The sequence below is a fragment of the Bos grunniens genome, chromosome 10 (genome assembly GCF_055505025.1).
Source record: "Bos grunniens cultivar Pamir isolate PY7600 chromosome 10, Bosgru_T2T1.0, whole genome shotgun sequence".
NCBI classification, from domain to species: domain Eukaryota; kingdom Metazoa; phylum Chordata; class Mammalia; order Artiodactyla; family Bovidae; genus Bos; species Bos grunniens.
In genome coordinates, this window is record NC_141174.1 from 9,648,319 (window position 1) to 9,670,587 (window position 22,269).

The 22,269-nt window shown below is 40.0% G+C and overlaps 1 long non-coding RNA gene across 4 annotated transcripts in view; it reads right to left on the reverse strand.

Annotated features, from left to right (window-relative positions):
* LOC147363897 (uncharacterized) overlaps positions 1–20,864 on the reverse strand; it is a 54,434-nt gene extending 33,570 nt beyond the window's left edge. For all 4 annotated transcript variants that reach the window (XR_015133893.1, XR_015133890.1, XR_015133891.1 and 1 more), the window contains exon 1: positions 20,728–20,864. This is a non-coding gene — a long non-coding RNA (uncharacterized LOC147363897). The remainder of the gene's footprint in view (positions 1–20,727) is intronic.
* Positions 20,865–22,269: the final 1,405 nt, after the last annotated feature.

Below are 22,269 nucleotides of genomic sequence, written 5' to 3' on the forward strand. Positions count from 1 at the left end.
TCTACAACCCCACAGACTGTAACCTGCCACGCTCCTCTGTCAATGGGATTCTCCAGGCAAGAATACTGGAGATAGTTGCCATGCCCTCCTCCACAGGATCTTCCCGACCCAGGGATCGAACCCACATCTCTTGCATCTCCTGCATTAACAGGCAAATTCTTTACCACTGCACCACCGCTCTTTGGGGTACTTCAGTGTGCAAAAGGGGATCTCACATACTCAACTTTTAGTGAGGGCTGCACTTGAATGCAATAGTGTTAAGTAGTTGGATGGACTGCGTTGCGGTTCAGGAGAACTTGGGTTACATCCCTAATTTTCCAGTAGCCATGTAGCCATAAGCGAACTAATTGTATATATCTGAATTTTAGTCTCCTTATGTGTACAATCATGGTAAATATCATCTCAGAGCAATATTAAAGCATCTGTGGTACAAACTGCAATTTTCCTTAGTTGTAGAAGACTTAATTAGTCATACAGGTGGTGCTAATGGTAAAGAATCCATCTGCCAATGCAGGAGACATAAAAGACACAGGTTTGATCCCTGGGTTGGGAAGATCCCCGGAGGAGGGCATGGCAACCCACTCCAGTATTTTTGCCTGGAGAATCCCATGGACAGAGGAGCCTGGAGGGCTATAGCCCACAGGGTTGCAAAGAATCAGACGTGACTTAAGCAACTTAGCACACATGTATGCACATGGCCAGGGGAAAGACTTTTGTTTTCCTTCCTGTGATAAAATTTTGTCCACTAGTGTATAAACACAATGTCATGTGAGAGCTTGCCTTACAACACACCAGGATACACTGCTATTTTCTTACTCATTCCTCCCTCCTTCCACTGCTTTGGCCTAAAATTTAAGTTCATTGAGTTTGTTAATTTGGATTTGCATGGCATTAAAAAAGGTCAGCTTCTTTGTTACCTGAAGCCAAGACAGTTTAAGCAGAATGCCTTAAAGAAATACTCTGAACAGAAGACAAAACCGTGGCCCTAAGATTTAAGAATTTTCCATTAAGAATACAACAGAAGCCATCTAAATTATAAAGATCAGATTAAAGAAATTGCCTTACCAATAATGGAACCCATTATGGCATAAGATGTAACAGTCATTAACACTGTTCCCCTTAGGTGTACACAGTAGGCTTATACCTCTCCATTCCTTGTGAAGATTGGGTGGTGGCCTGGTTACTTTGGCCAGTGCAGTGTTGAGTGGAATGCACATTTTTCTGACATGATCGTTAAAGCTGGTTCAGAATCATTAAAGTTCAGAATATTTCCTTCCTTCTTTAATGACCCTGGCAGCATGTGTCAAAAAGCAGCTCTGCCAGCCTAGGTCCCTGAGTGACCACTAAGATGAGTTTCCTGCCAAACCTTCACTTTTCTAAGCTTCTGAGATTTTCGGATTGTTTTATGCTAATTGATACAGCTATCTGCAGGAGCCATTACATGAAGGTGCTGGGGAATGGGTGAAGTTCAAATACTAATAAATCTAAGATCAGAGTAATTTAGTTTAAAAACTATGTACAGGGATGTTCTGGTTATGGTTAACGTAAAACAAACTGAAAGCCTACTAATTGCTTTTTTTCCAGGAAACTGCAAGTGTGGCCTTATAAAAATCTATAATGTTCCATTCCCAGCACCATCCCTGGGCCCTCGAACCTGCACTAGCAAGGACTGGGATTTGAATCTGTGTAGATCTAATAAGCCAAATGTCTAATACCCACCCTACTTAGAGTCAGGGAGGATGATGTATGATGAAGGATTCCCCAAAAACAGGGCCTATAGAAAGTAGGAGGGGAGTCTTCTAGACAGGCCTATAAATCAATTTCCAGAAAAGTGAACACGGTTACTGTGGCCTAATGACCTGGTAACAGCTATGTATAACCTTTTATCCTCTTTTCTAAATGGAACGTGAGTTTGTAATTTTATTCCACTTCCGCCATTGGAATGGTGAGTGTGGGATGCAAATCCACCTGCTAGTTTCCAGAGCAATACGAGCCATATCTAAACAATCTCAAAGGGATTGTACACTAGAGACCTAGACTTTGAGAGAGATGTGAGTGGTATGATTAAGTTGGGGGTTTCCCAAGTGACCCAGGGGTAAAGAATCCATTGGCCAATGCAGGAGACGCCAGAGTCTTGGGTTTCATCCCTGGGTTGAGAAGATCCCCTAGAGTAGGAAATGGCAACCCACTCCAGAGTTCTTGTCTGGAAAATTTGATGGCAGGCCACAGCCCATGGGGTCACAAAGATTCAGACCCAACTGAGTCCACACACACACATGATTAAGGTGTAGGTTTCTTTCGGGAAGGTGATGAGCAGCTCCATGAGTAAGAAGGCCTTGTATCACTATTTAGGGGGCCAATGGGATGGATTGTGTAAAAGACTCCAACTTGTCCCACAATATCTGTTTTCTTCTGTTGTATTACAAACTTTTTGCTAAGATTATTTGTATTAATATATGTGTGAGTGTGTATATGTATAGAACAGAGACTTAGAGACTTAGAACAGAGAACCTAGAGTGGAGACTTAAAAAGTAGAGACTTAAAGTCTACAGAATATACTTTAGCTTCCCTTATAGCTATGAAAAGATTCCAGACAACAGAATATAAGTTAAATTTTCATGCATTAAGATCTGAGAACTTTCATTAAAAAGCAGATGTCCCAATTTCTTTGTTCCTTTCTGTTAGCAGTGTGCTTGAATATGGATAACATGATCTTGAACCATGAACTAAATCCTAGGGATTATACAGTGATAACTTTGAGAGACTAGTTTCTAAACAGTATGGAACAGAGTCATCATACCAGCTATGGACTATTTATTTCTAGGTTTTGTAAATATGAGCAAAAAAGTCAGCTTCTCTCATTTAAGCTAATATTCTTTAGGATTTTCTGTCAGTTAAACCTTCCATTTAATGCCATTATGATTATAGAAGTCACTACTATAGAAGTTTTCAATGTATGTCTTGATTATGTAAAGAAGGTAGCAATGTGTTGTAACTTGTATGTCTCAAACTCACCTTCTCTATAAGTGAAAATCTCTAAAATGAGTATTCAAATTTCTAACAAATTCTGAATCCTCATCTGCTTGAATAACACTCTTCTGGTCCCCCTTACACACAAATGCCTCAATGTCTCTCCAACAAGGATTCAAGAAGTCCTAGGGTTTGGAAAACATCCTATTAGCTCAGGACCAAGTCTACTATTGTTCTTTCCATCTAATCTCATCCATTAATAGGTCTAGTAACTATCTACTCTCTGAGTCCTACTGAATATATCTAATACACAGAAGAACTATACGAAAAAAGGTCTGAATGACCCAGGTGACCATGATGATGTGATCACTCACCTAGAGCCAGACATCCTGGAGTGTGAAGTCAAGTGGGCCTTAGGAAGCATCACTATGAACAAAGCTAGTGGTGGGGATGGAATTCCAGATAAGCTGAGCTATTTCAAAACTTAAAAGATGATGTTGTGAAAGTGCTGCACTCACTATGCCAGCAAATTTGGAAAACTCAGCAATGGCCACAGGACTAGAAAAGGTCCGTTTTCATTCTGATCCCAAAGAAAGGCCATGCCATAGAATGTTCAAACTACCACATAATTGTACTCATTTCACATGCTAGCAAGGTAATCCTCAAATTCCTTCAAGATGGGCTTCAATAGTATGTTGTAAGTATGTAAACCAGAACCTCTAGATGTACAAGCTGCATTTAGATAAAGCAGAAGAACCAGAGATCAAATTGTCAACATTTGCTGCATCATGGAAAAAACAAGGGAATTCTAGAAAAAACATCTAATTCTGCTTCACTGACTATGCTAAAGGCTTTAACTGTGTGGATCACAACAAACTATGGAAAATTCTTAAAGAGATGGGAATACTAGACCATCTTACCTGCTTCCTGAGAAGCCTCTTTGCAGGTCAAGAAGCAATAGTTAGAACAGGACATGAAACAATGAATTGGTTAAAAATTGAGAAACGAATATATCAAGGCTGTATATTGTCACCCTCTTTATTTAACTTCTATGCAGAGTATATCATGTGAAATGCCAGGCTGGATGAAGCTCACATTGGAATCAAGATTGCCAGGAGAAATATCAATAACCACAGATATGCAGGTGACACCACCCTAGTGGCAGAAAGCAAACTAAAGAGCCTCTTGATGAAGGTAAAAGAGGAGAGTGAAAAGCTGGCTTAAAACTCAACATTCAAAAAAATGAAGATCATGGCATCTGGTTCCATCATTTCATTGCAAATAGATGGCAAAACAGTGGAAATGGTGAGAGATTTTTTTTCTTTCACAGTCCAACTCTCACATCCATACATGACCAATGGAAAAACCATAGCTTTGACTAGACGGACCTTTGTCGGCAAAGTAATATCTCTGCTTTTCAATATGCTATCTAGGTTGGTCATAACTTTCCTTCCAAGGAGTAAGCATCTTTTAATTTCATGGCTGCAATCACCATCTGCAGTGATTTTGGAGCCCCAAAACATAAAGTCTGACACTGTTTCCCCATCTATTTGCCATGAAGTGATGGGACCAGATGCCATCATCTTAGTTTTCTGAATGTTGAGCTTTAAGCCAACTTTTTCACTCTCCTCTTTTACATTCATCAAGAGGCTTTTTAGTTCCTCTTCACTTTCTGCCATAAGGGTGGTGTCATCTGCATATCTGAGGTTATTGATATTTCTCCCAGCAATCTTGATTCCAGCTTGTGCTTCTCCCAGCCCAGCGTTTCTCATGATGTACTCTGCATATAAGTTAAATAAGCAGGGTGACAATATACAGCCTTGATGCACTCCTTTCCCTATTTGGAACCAGTCTGTTGTGTCGGTAGGTGCCTAGTGTGCTACTGGAGATCAGAGAAGAAATAACTCCAGAAATAATGAAGAGATGGAGCCAAAGCAAAAGAAACTAGATTGGTTAGAAGGGTCCATATAACTATGTCCATTAAAACTGGTGATGTAATTAGCCAAGGGTACATAAGTTTTTTGGGATCCAAAATTACTGCAGATGGTTATTGCAGTCATGAAATTAAAAGACATTTGCTGCTTGGAAGGAAAGTTATAACTAACTAGACAGCATATTAAAAAGTGAAGATATTACTTTGCCAACAAAGGTCCATCCAGTCAAAGCTATGGTTTTTCCAGTAGTCATATATGGATGTGAGAGTTGGACTATAAAGAAAGCTGAGCGCTGAAGAATTGATGCTTTTGAACTGTGGTGTTGGAGAAGACTCTTGAGAGTTCCTTGGGCTGAAAGGAGATCCAACCAGTCCATCCTAAAGGAAATCAGTTCTGAATATTCATTGGAAGGACTGATGTTGAAGCTGAAACTCCGATATTTTGGCCACCTGATATGAAGAACTGACTCGTTGGAAAAGACCCTGATGCTGGGAAAGATTGAGGGCAGGAGGAGAAGGGGACGATAGAGGATGAGCTGGTTGGACGGCATCACTGACTCAATGGACATGAGTTTGAGTAAACTCTGGTAGTTGGTGATAGACATGGAAGCCTGGCCTGCTGCAGTCCATGGGGTCACAAAGAGTCTGATGCAACTGAGCAACTGAATTGAACTAAACATAAGTTTAGCGAACATTAAGTGGTCACACAGAGTAGGAACAAGAGCTGCACATTGCTTAGGAGTTACTTTTGACGCCTCAGTTCCCTTTGGGGTTGGGAACAGTTAATGGTGACACTGTTCCTGAACAGATGCACGATACTGGATGCTTGGGGCTAGTGCACTGGGACGACCCAGAGGGATGGTATGGGGAGGGAGGAGGGAGGAGGGTTCAGGATGGGGAACACATGTATACCTGTGGCGGATTCATTTTGATATTTGGCAAAACTAACACAATTTGTAAAGTTTAAAAATAAAATAAAATAAAAAGATTTTATCAAATCTAAGAGGAACTTTGCTAAAGGATACAGACCTTTTGGAAAGTAGCAGCTACATTATTATTCAGGAGGAGTTTACACAGGCAGCTTGTGTTTCAGTGTGTGCGTGCATGCATAGTGGCTTCAGTCGTGTCTGGCTCTTTGTGACCCGATGGACTGTAGCCCACCAGGCTCGTCTTTTCATCGGATTTTCCAGGCAAGAATGCTGGAGTGGGTTGCCATGCCTTCCTCCAGGGGATTTTCCTGACCCAGGGATCAAACCTGCATCTCCTGCATTAAAGGCAGAATCTTAACTGCAGAGCCACTGGGGAAGCCCTCTGTGCTTCAGAAGAGATAGTCATAGATATTTAGAGACATCAGGCTGCTAAGTCTAATCCAGCATCCATAATACTAACATTCTCATCCCCGGGAGGAATGAGCACTGCCAGGGCCCAGACATCTCAGAATCACACTGCAGACTCTAGTTTTCAACCCCACTATAAAGTACTTTCCAAACACGCCCTCACATCTTACCTGCCTTGTTCTTTTAACACCTCAGCAAAATAAACAATTCTCCTTTTAACTCTTGCATGCATGTGTGCTGTTGCTTCAGTTGTGTTCGACGCTTTGTGACCTCAAGAACTGTAGCCCACCAGGCTCCTCTGTCTATGGGATTCTCCAGGCAAGAGTACTGGAGTGGGTTGCCATGCCCTCCTGCAGGGGATCTTCCCGACCCAGGGATCAAATCTGAGTCTATTACTTCTCATGCTTCAGAAGGAGGGTTCTTTACGACTAGCATCGCCAAGAACAATGTAAATCTCTCAACACTGTGTCAGCCCTGTAAACAAATACTTGGAGAGGAAAGGAGAACTCTCTCCTTTGCTTCAGGGCTGTAAATACAATCCAGTTAAACTGGTCGCTAAAATATGCTAAAGAATATCAGAGTAGCTGCGGCTTACATACCAGCATTCGTGGACTTTGCCTTGTGAGTTGGATAGATTTTTACTGATTTAGTTTGAACTCGATTCCAGGACCTGGGTTCAGTTCAGGTCAGATCCGTAAAACTTCTTGCAAGCCCCTTGGATGAAAGGCCAGCCAAGACATTTTTCATGGAGAGAAGCAGGGACAGGAGACAAGCCCCAAATTACAGCCATATTCCAAGCCTCAATTCAACTCCTACTTTCTAAGATCCCATCAAAAGAAAAGTTACACAGCCAAGGCCAGCATCCAGTGGGGAGGCAAACATACCCTTTCCACAGAGGTCAGAGAAGAATGGATATTTCTCGACAATAATCCAATTTACAATATTAACCAAGGACCCCATTGTATCTGAATTTTCTTCAAAGATATACATTGAGGTCCAATTAAAGCTTTTCTGTGGCCCCTCAAGTTGTAGATACTGAGTTCCTACATTATCCTCCTTTGCCCTACCTGACATGAAGAATTCACCTGATCGAAGGGAAAATGAGACCCCTAAGAGTTAGGGATTTTCTTATTATGAGTGTGAAAGACTCAGCCATGAATTCCTTCTTTCCAGGGACCAAAGGGCAGGCCAAGGGGCACTGTTTATGCCTTCCATGACTGAGGGCTGGCTGACTTGGAGAAATAACTCTGACGATCACACAGGAAGAGTTAACCACCCACCAGTCTTGAGCACGGGCCAGTAGTCTGCACTAGATTAACATTCTCTATTGCTACTGCTTAGGCTTTTCTCACAAATGCTAACGAAGCAATTTCAGAAGGCTGGAAGGTGATTGTTGGCACAGGGTAGGCAAACCTTATTTAGGGACCTGGTAAACAGAAACTAGATTCAGATTTACAGATTCAATACTTGATAAATTGAAAGCAAAGTGCTCGGCTACTGGTTCTCTTCAGCCCACTTTAAGCAACCCTCTCCTGTCACTCATTTATTTACTGTGAGGATTCCAGCAAATGTGATTTCTCTTCTGTTCATTTACTCATGCTCTTTGAATTGATGTCTCAGCTGTGTTTCTGTGCCTACTCTCTCCTTCAGCTCAAATCAAACTGTTTATTCCTTAAAAGCCAGAAGCTTCCACAGAGAACTAAGCAACCATTTCTAAGCATCTAGAGAATTGTGTTTTTGTGCTATAAAATTTGAGGAAGGGAGCTTAATAGGAACTGAAAAACTTTCAACTAAAAAAAACCCTGTTCAGTTAGAACTTATGTTTACTTTTGGACCAGAAGCAATAACACTGAGCCAAACTCACTCTAATTGCAGTGATGTCTTTAGTTATGAGAACCCAAATTACCCAAAATTTGGTTAATTGGAATTTAAGCAAAATTTATATCATGCAATATCTGTAAGTGGCAATATCAGAAGTTTGTACTTTACTTCAATCCAGTGGGAGCCTTAAGGTTAGTTCAGTTCAGTCATTCAGTCATGTCCAACTCTTTGTGACCCCATGAACTGCAGCATGCCAGGCCTCCCTGTCTATCACCAACTCCCGGAGTCCACCCAAACCCATGTCCATTGAGTCGGTGATGCCATCCAACCATCTCATCCTCTGTTGTCCCCTTCTCCTCCTGCCCTCAATCTTTCCCAGCATCAGGGTCTTTTCCAGTGAGTCAGCTCTTCGCAGCAGGTGGCCAAAGTATTGGAGTTTCAGCTTCAACATCAGTCCTTCCAATAAACATCCAGGACTGATCTCCTTTAGGATGGACTGATTGGATCTCCTTGCAGTCCAAGGGACTTTCAAGAGTCTTCTCCAACACCACAGTTCAAAAGCATCAATTCTTCAGCGCTCAGCTTTCTGTATAGTCCAACTCTTACATCCAAACATGACTACTGGAAAAACCATGACCTTGACTAGATGGACTTTGTTGACAAAGTAACGTCTCTGCTTTTTAATATGCTGTCTAGGTTGGTCATAACTTTCCTTCCAAGGAGCAAGCATCTTTTAATTTCATGACTGCAATGGTGCAGTCCAAAATCTGCAGTGATTTTGGAGCCCAGAAAAATAAAGTCAGCCACGGTTTCCCCATCTATTTGCCATGAAGTGATGGGACTGGATGTTATGATCTTAGTTTTCTGAATTTTGAGCTTTAAGCCAACTTTTTCACTCTCCTCTTTCACTTTCATCAAGACGCTCTTTAGCTCTTCTTCACTTTCTGCCATAAGGTTAAGGCAGATTAAAATCTTATCTTCCTGCCTACAAACAAGAGCTTAAATGATTCAACTCTATACCAATGTTATTAACAGTTTACATATAAATGCATTTCCAATAATATGCATTGGCATTTTCTTAGATATTCTGAAGTTGGATATATTTCTGGTAATAATTTCTTCTAGTTACTGTGTATCCCACAAGTAACTTTCTTCAAAGATTCACTGATGAGGAGTAAGCCTTTCATAATGTTAAAAGATATTTACTTCCTAACTGATTGATGGTCTTCACCATTTATTCCTACCATCAGTTCATTCAAGGTTCTGTCAGCTTCCCAACCAACATATAAATTTCAACATCAAATATGGCAGTCTTCCTTGAACATTTTTATGCCACTTCAATACAATATAGTCTACAACCCTTCCTCAGTCATTGTGACTCAGGTCTATTGATGAGATAATCAAGTAACTGTTAAATGAATACTAAAGTAGAGCAAAGTAGTGTAATACATTAGCAGTGAAATCAAATGAAGAAATGTACAACATGGTACAACATTAAAAACAATGGCTCCTATTCTCCTGGCTTATAGACTTGGAAAAATACATTATTATAGCTAGACTCTTTAATACTAAAATGGGAAATTACATATGCATATACATGCAGATTACCTGGGTTTGATCCCTGGGTTGGGAAGGTCCCCTGGAGAAAGGAAAGACTAACCACTCCAGTATTCTGGCCTAGAGAATTCCATGAACTCTATAATCTATGGGGCCACAGAGTCTGACATGACTGAGTGACTTTCACACTGTATATGTGCATGCATGTATATCTGTCATGTTTACTATTTCCAAATTAATAATTTATAGTGCCAAAGAATTGATGCTTTTGAACTGTGGTGTTGGAGAAGATACTTGAGAGTCTCTAGGACAGCAAGATCAATCCAATCAATCCTAAAGGAAATCAACCCTGACTAGTCATTGGAAGGACTGATGCTGAAGCTGAAACTCCAACACTTTGGCCACCTGATGCGAAGAGCTGACTCACTTGAAAAGACCCTGATGCTGGGAAACATTGAAGGCGGGAGGAGAAGGGGACGACAGAGGATGAGATGGTTGGATGGCATCACTGACTCAATGGACACGAGTTTGAGCAAACTCTGGGAGTTGGTGATGGACAAAGAAGCCTGGTGTGCCGCAGTCCATGGGATCACTAAGAGTCGGATATGACTGAGCAACTGACCAGAACAGAACTTCCTAACTTATCTCCAGGGCAGTGGTAATCAACAAAATGTGCTTTCATGAACTCCTTCTGTTCTCCTGAACTGCGAAGGTAGAAAGGTAAAATGCCTCCTACTCCCTTGTGTCCAGCCACCGCCCACAGACCAGTTTTATAAAGCTTTCAATCAGCTTCATACAGGCTTTCTAGATGTCTAGATTCTACACACACAAGATATAATTCCTGCTCTGACTTCAAGAGTTGGGAAACTTTGCCAAGTACCTGCTCCACATACGTGAGTGTAATGAGTCAATTCCTTTGGAGCCACTGTTGACCCAGTGACAATGGAAACATAAGATAAATGTTTGTTTTCCAGGTGGGCAGTTTTGACGTGCCTTTCCTTAGACTCTGCTAGTGTCAGATTCCGCAGGATCTCCTATCATCCATGGCAACAATCAATTCAATCAAAATCATCTTTGCATTGTCTTCCCTTTCTTCCCTGTTTCACTTTCTCACGGCTATTTCCCCCAAGATGACTTTAAATGAACTCCCAGCACAGAATCCTGTGTTTTGGGCTCTGCTCTCAGAAAAATATCAGAGGTAGAGGTAAGCCTTTTGCAAGGAAGCCAAATGTTGAAGACAGATATAATGATATCCACAGTGCACTTGTCCAGGCAGTGCAACCATCATTTAGGGTGGTTTTTCAAATATTGAAATAAAACAAAAGTAGCATTTCTGGAGTCTCTTAGTTCAATTAGATTTTCATTATTTAAGACAATTTTGTAATAGATATTCTGAATCAATTTGGTAATATTTTATTTGGAATCAAAGCTTTCTCTCAGAGGGTAGACTTGTATATTATGCAGAATGCTAAGAGAATGTAACCCCGACATCCTTTTGCCCTTTTTCTAACTGAACCCCATCCAGAAATCTGGAGATGTGCTTAGCCCGCAGACTACATTTATGTCTTCTATGCATCTAAGTGGAGCTGTGTGGCAAGTTTTCTGGTCAATGAGATGAAAGTGAAAGAGTGTAGGACTTCCATGAGGTTTCTTGAAAGAGAAAGGAAGACAGGGTTCTCAGACTTCTTTGCCTTTCCTCTTGATATTTGCCTGGAAAATTACTCTGGACATCTGGTCAACACAAGAAATTCAAATTATGAGGTAACTTTCAGAAAGGAAGGCAAGGTAAGAAATGCGGGAGGTAAGTTTGAAGAACTCTGGGTTCCTGATAACTGTGGAATGGCCATGCTAACTCTGAACTGTCCACCTTCAGATTCCTACTTATATAAGGAAGAAGAAATGGTCTATCTTCTTAAGTAATCAATATCTGGGGCTTAATCTTTCATATGCAGCCAAAAATAATCCTGCATGTATAGAAATTACAGGCAAGTGTTCATTAAGGTTTTGGTTCTCACTAAGGGTAATACTGTCCTAAGGAATACTTGGAAGTCTCTGGACACTTTGTTGGTACAACTTGAGTATTGCTGCTGGCACTAGCAGGCGGAGGCTGCTGATGTGTTCTGTAATGCACATCAGATCAGATCAGATCAGTTGCTCATTCGTGTCCGACTCTTTGTGACCCCATGAATTGCAGCACGCCAGGCCTCCCTGTCCATCACCAACTCCCGGAGTTCACTCAGACTCATGTCCATTGAGTCAGTGATGCCATCCAGCCATCTCATCCTCTGTCGTCCCCTTCTCCTCCTGCCCCCAATCCCTCCCAGCATCAGAGTCTTTTCCAATAAGTCAACTCTTCGCATAAGGTGGCCAAAGTACTGGAGTTTCAGCTTTAGCATCATTCCTTCCAAAGAAATTCCAGGGCTGATCTCCTTCAGAATGGACTGGTTGGATCTCCTTGCAGTCCAAGGGACTCTCAAGAGTCTTCTCCAACACCACAGTTCAAAAGCATCCATTCTTCGGCGCTCAGCCTTCTTCACAGTCCAACTCTCACATCCATACATGACCACAGGAAAAACCATAGCCTTGATTAATGCACATAACCCTCCTCAAAACACAATTATCTGGCCTAAAATGTCATCAGTGCCAAAGTTGAGAAATTCTGTATGAATTAATTGACCTCCCCCTCTCAATACAGATTGACTAGTCCATAGAAGAAGTTGCTCCAGTAGTCCTGGATTAAATCCCTTTTGTTCCTCTTTTGAGCCTGATTTGGAGTTAAAAAAGTAATACCATGTAGCAGGGTTTAAGGCTTCCAATACTGTATTTCCTGTCTTTTTAACTATAGAAAGATCTCAGTGACAGAGCAAAGTGAGAATTTGATTTTAGGGCAACTGGATGAAATACCACATATAACCCAATTCCACCCACCTCATTGTTTTCTTTCTATAGCTGAAGACATTTGCCACCGTGGGAGGTGATATAACACATATTCAATTATTCTCCCTGCACCTCATTTAGACTCAGATATTTTCTGTTCACTTTCTTATTAAAAAGAAATAAGATATGTTCATCATAGAACACTTAGAAATCTTTATTATTGAGCAAAAGGAAGAAAATTACAGCCATTCATTATCCCAACAGACACAGAAAAACTATTAACTCTGCAATGTATAGGCTTCTGGATCTTTTCTATGCACATATATTAGTACATTAATGAGACCATATCAAACTATTCTTTATAATTAACCCCTTGCCCCCTACTCAAATGTATCATGCTTTTATATCTATAATTATCCATCTATCTCTCAAAAGCCCAGAGCCCACCCTCCATCTTTTCAAAGGACAAAATGACTTGTCACATTTCTAAACATGAAAGTTACACACAGATTCACTGTGTTTCAAGGATGTCTCCCTAAAACTATGAGGAGTTTTCCTTGCACATTAGCAAGTGAGGCCATTGTTCCTATAATGTTCATAGCATCTCTTATGACGTTGGAAATTACACAATCTATCCATTTATCTTCTTCAAACACACACTCATAAGCACCATGAGCAAACTATCTTTTTAGATAAATATAAGACATAATTTTTTTTCCAATACCTTTCTCAATGAAGCCTATGAGAAGACATAACTTAAAATATACAAGCAAAGCACCAGCTAGCAAAATAACCTCCTAATTTACTACTAATTTAAAGAGTGCATTGAAAGCTGTTATCAGAGATAGTTTAAGAGAAGAGCTGCCAAGCCTGGAGAAACAGGAAGCTAGAGATATAATTGGCACTCAACACTCTGAAATGCTTCTCAAAGAAGAGAAAATCATATGGTTGGAAATCAGTAATTTTGTGAACATTAAGTTCCAAAATATTTTGCATGAACTCACCGAGGGATGATCATTACAGTAAGGAACACTCAGCTAGTATGAACAATGCCCAGTGAGTAGCTCAGGTTTGCCTTCACTGGACTGCAGTAACAAGCTACACCTATGTGTTCAGACACTAAGCAGAGAGGATTTGGGTAGGATCCCTGAGGTTATCTGAATGCGTTCAGTGAAGAAAGAATTGAGCTTACTCAAGCTGTAGTCTAGCCTACTAGCAAAGACTTAAGAGTCAATATTGAATCTTTTTTTTTTTTTTTCCTATTTTGAAAAATATTAGCATCTATATCCCTAAATGTCTGTGACTGGTCCAGAGTTTATTCATATGGAACAAGCACTGACTTTTGAAATATGGTTTCACTTTCTTATGTAAACAAGAACACAGACTTCTCTGAAATACGGTCTCTTCATCATCAGAATAGTGCTCTAGTCCAATAACCCTGAATGCAAAGGTATGAGTTAATACATAAAAGTAACAGCATGAGGCATACTAAGAGTGGTTCATTGAACAAAACCAATTTGCATTTGGATACTGGGGGAAAGTTGTGCTTCCTGAGAAAGCTGTGCATCACCTCTAACATACTTTGTCTCTAACATATTTTTTCAATGTCATCTGATTCTGTGGGACCTATTTTACATCTCCCAGTTGTAGATAACTGGTATCGCTGGAAAGTTATTGAGTATGAATCCAGTGTGGTAGAAGAACAACTTTTCCCTGCTCCCATTGAAAAGATGGTTTTGACATTTTAAGTTGAAACCAGTTAACTCAGCAGGCCTGAGGTGCCCAAATCCTTCATGTTCCAAACAAAGACTGGCTCTTGGTCAGTTCCAGGGAGATAACCTTTGGGCTCATAGAATATTCTTCCTGATAAAAATGTTTTGTGTACTTTTTTAAAATGCTTTGGGCCACTCTGTACTAGGTAACTTTATCCTAATGACGTTATTTATGGTGAAAGCCTTTTTATGTTGTTCTGGGTGGTGGGCTAGAGTCTGAGTCACGGAGATCAGTTACATGGACAGTACACGTTTACATGACTGACCTCCCATAAAAAAATCCATGGATACCAACAGTCAGGTATGCTCCACCTCACCCCTGTTACCGGAAGAATTAAACACACCCCTGTGGGACTTCACTGGGAAGAGTCACCTGGAAGTTGACACCTGGTTTCTCCTGGACTTTTTCCTTTTATCTTGGCCAATTGTAAAACATGTCCCTTCATTGTAATAATACAAAAGTATGGAGTAGGGTCCTGTGTGTCTTCTACCAAGTCACTGAGTCTGAGGGAAATTTTGGGAGCTCCCAGCCTACCTCTATTTGCATATTCTTTTCAATATTTCATATTTATGTATCTGTTCTTAGAATTTTCCTTTGAACTAGTTTTAACATCATCTTGATCCCCTCATTAAATCAAATCTTTAACATGTGTTCATTTTACCTTGAGAATGACATTGAAACATGTATAATATCATGTATGAAACAAGTCGCCAGTCCAGGTTCGATGCACGATACTGGATGCTTGGGGCTGGTGCACTGGGACGACCCAGAGGGAGGGTATGGGGAGGGAGGAGGGAGGAGGGTTCAGGATGGGGAACACATGTATACCTGTGGCGGATTCATTTTGATATTTGGCAAAACTAATACAATATTGTAAAGTTTAAAAATAAAATAAAATTTAAAAAAAATCATGATTTTACCTTTTTAAAAGATTAAGTACAGTAAAATGTCTTTAAACATCTACTCTAGAAGAGCCTGCTAATGTACAAAAAGAGCCCACCCTCTCACAACTTAAGCAACTAGTATGTTAAATCAAAGCATGTCTAAGACTAAATTCCTCTGTGTCCCACATAAGCACATATTAGCAAGTAAAAATAAATGGGAGTTAGACCATATTTTCAGTAACTGAACTCTCCTATTAGCCTCACAAAAGACTCTCAGAAAGCAGACTCAGTAAGACTCTGGTGGAAGATTTGGTCTTTAGTAAGCCAAAGTGACAAAGTTCTCCATGAAATAAATGGTCATAGGACCCAAAATTCACACTGATACTCCACTGTCAAGTTCGCTAAATTCTTACACCTCATTCATGCAATTACCATGGGTAATATACACTCTTCCTAAGCAACTCTCCATGTTTAACACCTTTATTTCACTGATAAAAGTTATTTCTAACACTCCTGATACTAATAATAAACAACCTCTCTCATGTACATTCTCATACCAGGGCTAAGTTGCCACCTTCTAAGGCATTGATTTCTGCTTGAGGTGCTTCATATAATACACTGTTTAACCACCTCTGAAGTGTGGATTCCTGAATAAGATACTGTGAACATCAAGTCCCCAAGGGTGTAAATTAGAATTAACTTGCATACACAAACATGTGTCACACTGTTAATACTAAAAGTCTTAAAATAAATTTCACACAAATAAAATAGCAGTGTTAAGAACACAAACTCAAAACAATCATTATCATCTTCCTTTCCATCTTCCTTTGCTGCTGCTGCTACTGCTGCTAAGTCGCTTCAGTCGTGTCCGACTCTGTGTGACCCCAGAGACGGCAGCCCACCAGGCTCCCCCGCCCCTGGGATTCTCCAGGCAAGAACACTGGATTGGGTTGCCATTTCCTTCTCCAGTGCATGAAAGTGAAAAGTGAAAGTGAAGTCGCTCAGTCGTGTCCGACTCTTAGCTACCCCATAGACACCAGCCTACCAGGCTCCTCTGTCCATGGATTTTCTAGGCAAAGAGTACTGGAGTGGGTGCCATTGCCTTCTCTGCCATCTTCCTTTAGGCATGCTTTATTTCTTAAACAATCACTAAGCAAATATCTCTTAGTGCATATCCTACATATAAACAAAATTTTTTAGGTAATTGAGCTGTTTGAAGCAGAAGCAGAAGACATTAAGAAGAGGTCACAAGAATACACAGAAAAACTATACAAAAAAGATCTTCATTACCCAGATAATCATGATGGTGTGATCACTCATCTAAAGCTAGACATCCTGGAATGTAAAGTCAAGTGGGCTTTAGGAAGCATCACTAAGAACAAAGCCAGTTGAGATGATGGAAATTCAGTAGAGCTATTTCAAATCCTAAAAGATAATGCTGTGAAAGTGATGCACTCAATATGCCAGCAAATATGGAAAACTCAGCAGTGGCCACATGGCTGGAAAAGGTCAGTTTTCATTTCAATCCCCAAAAAACACAATGCCAAAGAATGCTCAAACTACCACATAATTGCACTCATCTCACACGCTGCTAAAGTAATGTTCAAAATTCTCCAAGCCAGGCTTCAACAATACGTGAACCTCCAGATGTTCAAACTGGATTTAGAGGAAAAAAAAAAAAAAAGGCAGAGGAATCTGAGATCAAACTGCCAAAATCTGCTGGATCATTAAAAAAGCAAGAGAGAAAAAAAAAAGAGAGAAAAAAAAAAAAAAAGCAAGAGAGTTCCAGAAAAACATCTACTTCTGCTTTATTGACTATGCCAAAGCCTTTGACTGTGTGGATCACAACGAACTATGGAAAATTCTGAAAGAGATGGGAATACCAGACCACCAGACCTGCCACTTGAGCAATATGTATGCAGGTCAGGAAGCAACAGTTAGAACTGGACATGGAACAACAGACTGGTTCCAAATCAGGAAAGAGTATGTCAAGGTTGTATATTGTCACCCTGCTTATTTAACTTATATCCGGAGTACATCATGAGAAACACTGGGCTGAATGAAGCACAAGCTGGAATCAAGATTGCTGGGAGAAATATCAATAACCTCAGATATGCAAATAACACCATCCTTATGGCAGAAAGTAAAAGAGGAACTAAAGAGCCTCTTGATGAAAGTGAAAGAGGAGAGTGAAAAAGTTGGCTTAAAACTCAACATTCAGAAAATTAAGATAATAGCATCTAGTCCCATCACTTCATGGCAAATAGTTGGGGAAACAATGGAAATAGTGAAACTTCATTTTTGGGGGCTCCAAAATCACTTCAGATGGTGACTTCAGCCATGAAATGAAGACACTTGCTCCTTGGAAGAAAAGTTATGACTGACTAAGACAGCATATTAAAAAGCAGAGAAATTACTTTGCCAACAAAGGCTCATTTAGTCAAAGCTATGGTTTTTCCAGTGGTCATGTATAGATGTGAGAGTTGGACTGTGAAGAAAGCTGAGCACAGAAGAATTGATGCTTTTGAACTGTGGTGTTAGAGAAGACTCTTGAGAGTCCCTTGGACTGCAAGGAGATCCAACCAGTCCATCCTAAAGGAAATCAGCCCTGAATATTCATTAGATAGATTGATGTTGAAGCTGAAACTCCAATGCTTTGGCCACCTGATGCAAAGAACTGACTCACTGGGAAAGACCTTTATGCTGAGAAATATTGAAGGTGGAAGCAGAAGGGGACAATAGAGGATGAGATGATTGGATCACCAACTCAACGGACACAAGTTTAAGTAAACTCTTGGAGTTGGTGATGGACAGGGAGGCCTGGCATGCTGCAGTCCATGGTTTACCAAAGAGTTGGACATGACTGAGTGACTGAACTGAACTGATTCATCTACTTCAGTATTCTTGCTGGGAAAATCCCATGGAGAGTGGACCCTAGACAGCTACAGTCTATGGAGTTGCAGAGTTGGACACAGCTGAGTGAACAATTGATACATTTGCTGTGTCTCCAGTACCTGGAACTTAATGCTACTTAATGCATAGTTGACTTAAATTTAGAATATTAAATTGATAATCCAAGTACACTTTTAGGAGAATTTTAGGTCCACCATATTACCTGCTATATACATATTATCTGCTGTATACATTGGAGGATTTTTAAAGAAGTTTTAGATCTACGAAAAGTTACGTACTACAGAGAATTCCAATGTGGCCCACATCATTTCCCCTGTTATTAACCTCTTACATTAACTTTGTACATTTGTCGTAACCAATGACCCAATACTAATACATTATTAATAAAGCTCATAATTTATTCATATTTCACTAGTTTGAACCCAACATCTTTTTATGTTCCATGGATTACATGTAGTCATGTCTCATTAAGCAACTCTAGACTGTGGGCATTTCTCAGGTTTTTCTTATTTTTGATGACAGTTTTGAGTAGCCCTGATCAGGTATTTGGTAAAGTGTCTTTCAATTGGGATTTATCTGATGTTTTTTCTCATAATTAGACCAAGAGTGTGGGTTTGGGGAATAAGACCACAAAGTCTACTGTCATTCTCATCACATCACACTATCAAAATAATTTGTCACTGCTGATGTTAACCTTGGTCTCTTGGCTGAGAGTGTTGTTAAGTTTCTGCAATTCAAAGCCAATCTCTTCACAGGCACTTTCTCTCCACCACTCTGCCCACCCAGACCCCTTTTCCAAATGGCACTCTTTGAAAGGAGGTTACTATGTGAAGCCCACATTGAAAAAAATCAGGAATTATGCTCCACCTCTGTGATGGGGAAAATGCTATATAAATCATGGGAATTTTTCTGCATGGTAGGGTCTGTTCTCCCAACTCCCATTTGTATTTGATCATTTAGTTCAGTATGGAATCATGGATATTTATTTTATATCTTGGGTTATAATCCCATGCTTCTTTATTTTGTTGCACAAATTGTTCCAGCTTTAAGCATTAAAAGCTCGTTCAATCAGATCCTGTGATCTGGCCATTGGCTTGTGCACACATATGCATGTTTTAATAATCATGGCCTTAATTTGTGGCACTAACAGTTTCCAGGTTCATTTTGTATATGTCATGTCTGGACCTAGAATCAGCCATTACTTTAAGAACCCATGGTTTCTTTTATCAGATATTGGTATTAGAAATGAAGATGAAGGCATTGACCATGTTTATTTCCATTGGGGCATAAGAGTTATTTTAGCACTTAGAAATGTTTTGTTTCTTAATTTGAACAGCTCCTTAATAAAGTACTTAAAATTATATTAAATATGTTTATTTTACAAATGCACTTCCAAATATCTGAAGGAGCTTAACTAAGTTGTAAATAGGACTGAGAATTATTCAGACCTCTATAAGTGATTGTTAAGAGTGACTAGACTTAAATGTATTGATGAAATTTTTACACTAACATTAAAGCCCAAAAAGGAACACAGCTCTTTAACTTTTAATTTTATAAAATTATCAGTTTACAACCCCAAAATACTTCAAAACAGCCTTTTTGTGCAGGAAAAAAAGCAAATTGAAAAGCACTTTAAAATACAGTTTACATAACAGAAACATTCAGAAAACTAAGATCATGGCATCCAGTCCCATCATTTCATGGCAAATACATGGGGAAACAGTGGAAACACTGGCTGACTTTATTTTTCTGAGCTCCAAAATCACTGCAGATGGTGATTGCAGCCATGAAATTAAAAGACGCTTACTCCTTGGAAGGAAAGTTATGACCAACCTAGATAGCATATTGAAAAGCAGAGATATTACTTTGCCAAGAAATGTCCATCTAGTCAAGGCTATGGTTTTTCCAGTGGTCATGTATGGATGTGACAGTTGGACTATAAAGAAAGCTGAGTGCCGAAGAATTGATGTTTTTGAACTGTGGTGTTGGAGAAGACTCTTGAGAGTCCCTTGAACTGTAAGATCCAACCAGTCCATCCTAAAGGAGATCAGTCCTGGGTGTTCATTGAAAGGACTGATGTTGAAGCTGAAACTGCAGTACTTTGGCCACCTGATGCAGAGAGCTGACTCATTTGAAAAGACCCTGATGCTGGGAAAGATTGAGGGCAGGAAGAGAAGGGGATGACAGAGGATGAGATGGTTGGATGGCATCAGAGACTCGATGGACGTGGGCTTCGGTGGACTCCGGGAGTTGGTGATGGACAGGGAGGCCTGGCATGCTGTGGTTCATGGGGTCGCAAAGAGTCAGACATGACTGAGCAACTGAACTGAACTGAACTAACTGAAAAACAGTTTATCTTAAATGTTTCTAAATCTGCTGCATATTAATTTTAAAGAGACAGACATATTGACAGAGAAATGAAGAGTGGAGAAGGACAGTACACTCACACAATGAGAAACCTGAACGAGTAACAAATACGTGAAAAGAGGTTGTCATTTATTAGCACTCTAGTTCTCTACGACTTTAAAAAAAGTTACTATGAATGTAGTGGCTTAAAATAACACAATTTCTTACTTTAAAGTCTAATAGAAGAAAGTCCAACAAAGACCTCACTGGGTCAAGGTGGCTGCAGGGTCCCTCCCCTCTCAGAAACTCTCCTTACCTTTTCCAACTTTTACAGGTCATTTGCTCCCTTGGCTGGGCTCCCCTCATCTTCAAAGCCAGGAGTGCAGGAACTGGACTTCTTGACACAACAATGTCTCTGCATCTCTTCTGCCTCCTCCTACTTTTAAGAAAGCTTGTGATTAAATTGCATCCCCCTGGGTAATCCCAGCCAATCTCCTGTTCTCAGTGTCAGCTGGTAACTACAGTAATTTCATCTGCCATCCTGATTCCCCTTCGCTACACAACATATTCACAGGTTGTGGTGATTAGGGCATGGACATCTGGGGAGGGGGTCCATTTTCTGCGCGCCACAATTAGCAATCAAAGGAATTATGTTAAAACAAGAAATGTTCTCAACCTGCCAAACAGAGTGTAAATCAGTTCAGGCACATTGAGTATTTGAAAATTCAATGATATTGCTAGATAAACTCAAGCAAAGGGTACAAGGTGTCTATCTATCATCATATCCATTTTTTTGAACAGCAAAAAGTTTTAAAACAAGCTAATTTTCCAAAAAGAAAAGAATGGATAAACTGTGGTGTTTATGATTGAAATGTCAATATGGGCACGTCACATTTATACCACAGTATAAACATAGTACACATACATAAAATTACATGATTTATGTAACTGCTTAAATACTCCACACATTTATCTGTATAATTTACTATATAATACATGGAGCCTTTTAAGGGAAAGAATACAAAATTACAAGTGAAAATTGATAACTTAGAGACACACATATTTATTTAGATAGAAAAAAAAATTCATTACTAAAGCCACTTTCTTTCTGAGGTCCATGTAGGCAATAGATCAGAAATACTTTCAAATTACTGCTTGTCTTTCCCTTCTCCTCCAAAGCATTTACAGAGCCAAGTTTGAGGAGAAGACGACTCTGGTACTTCATTTCATTGCCTTCAAGAAAAATCCGTCTCAGCACTTATATGTGATGTGCAAGTACAAAAGTGTGGATATCTACTGAAGCTATAACATTATCTTTCTTTAAAATAAATGAGTATTTTTTCACTGGATAATGGCTGAAGAAATAGGTAAACAAATACTAAAAATATTCAAACAGCCAAATCACACATCTTCCTCATTGCAGAACGGCGTCTTAACCTCCACAGTTTTACCCCCTATTCATTCTCTCTCCAACATAGCCAGCTCTCTTTACTGAAGCCTGAATCCTTGAATCCCTCTTTACTGACGCTGCTTCCTTCAGAGCATCTGAATTATTGTCTATCTTCCCAGTGGATCTCCCCGCTTCCATTCCTGCTCCCAACTTATAATCTGGACAAAGCAGCCCAGATGCTCTTTCAGACGTTAGATCATCTGGCATCACTTCTGTTGGCTCAGCTCTCCAATGCCATCACCGTTCAGTTAGAATAAACTCCATGTTTTTGCAGTGACCATGTTGCTGTTCCAGTGTTCACACTTCAAGCTTTGTGGTACCTGCAGCCTCCCCCAGTTAGCTGTGTGGCTCATTGCTTCACTGGGGCCTCACATGAAATGTCAATTATGAGAGAAGCATCTCCAGACC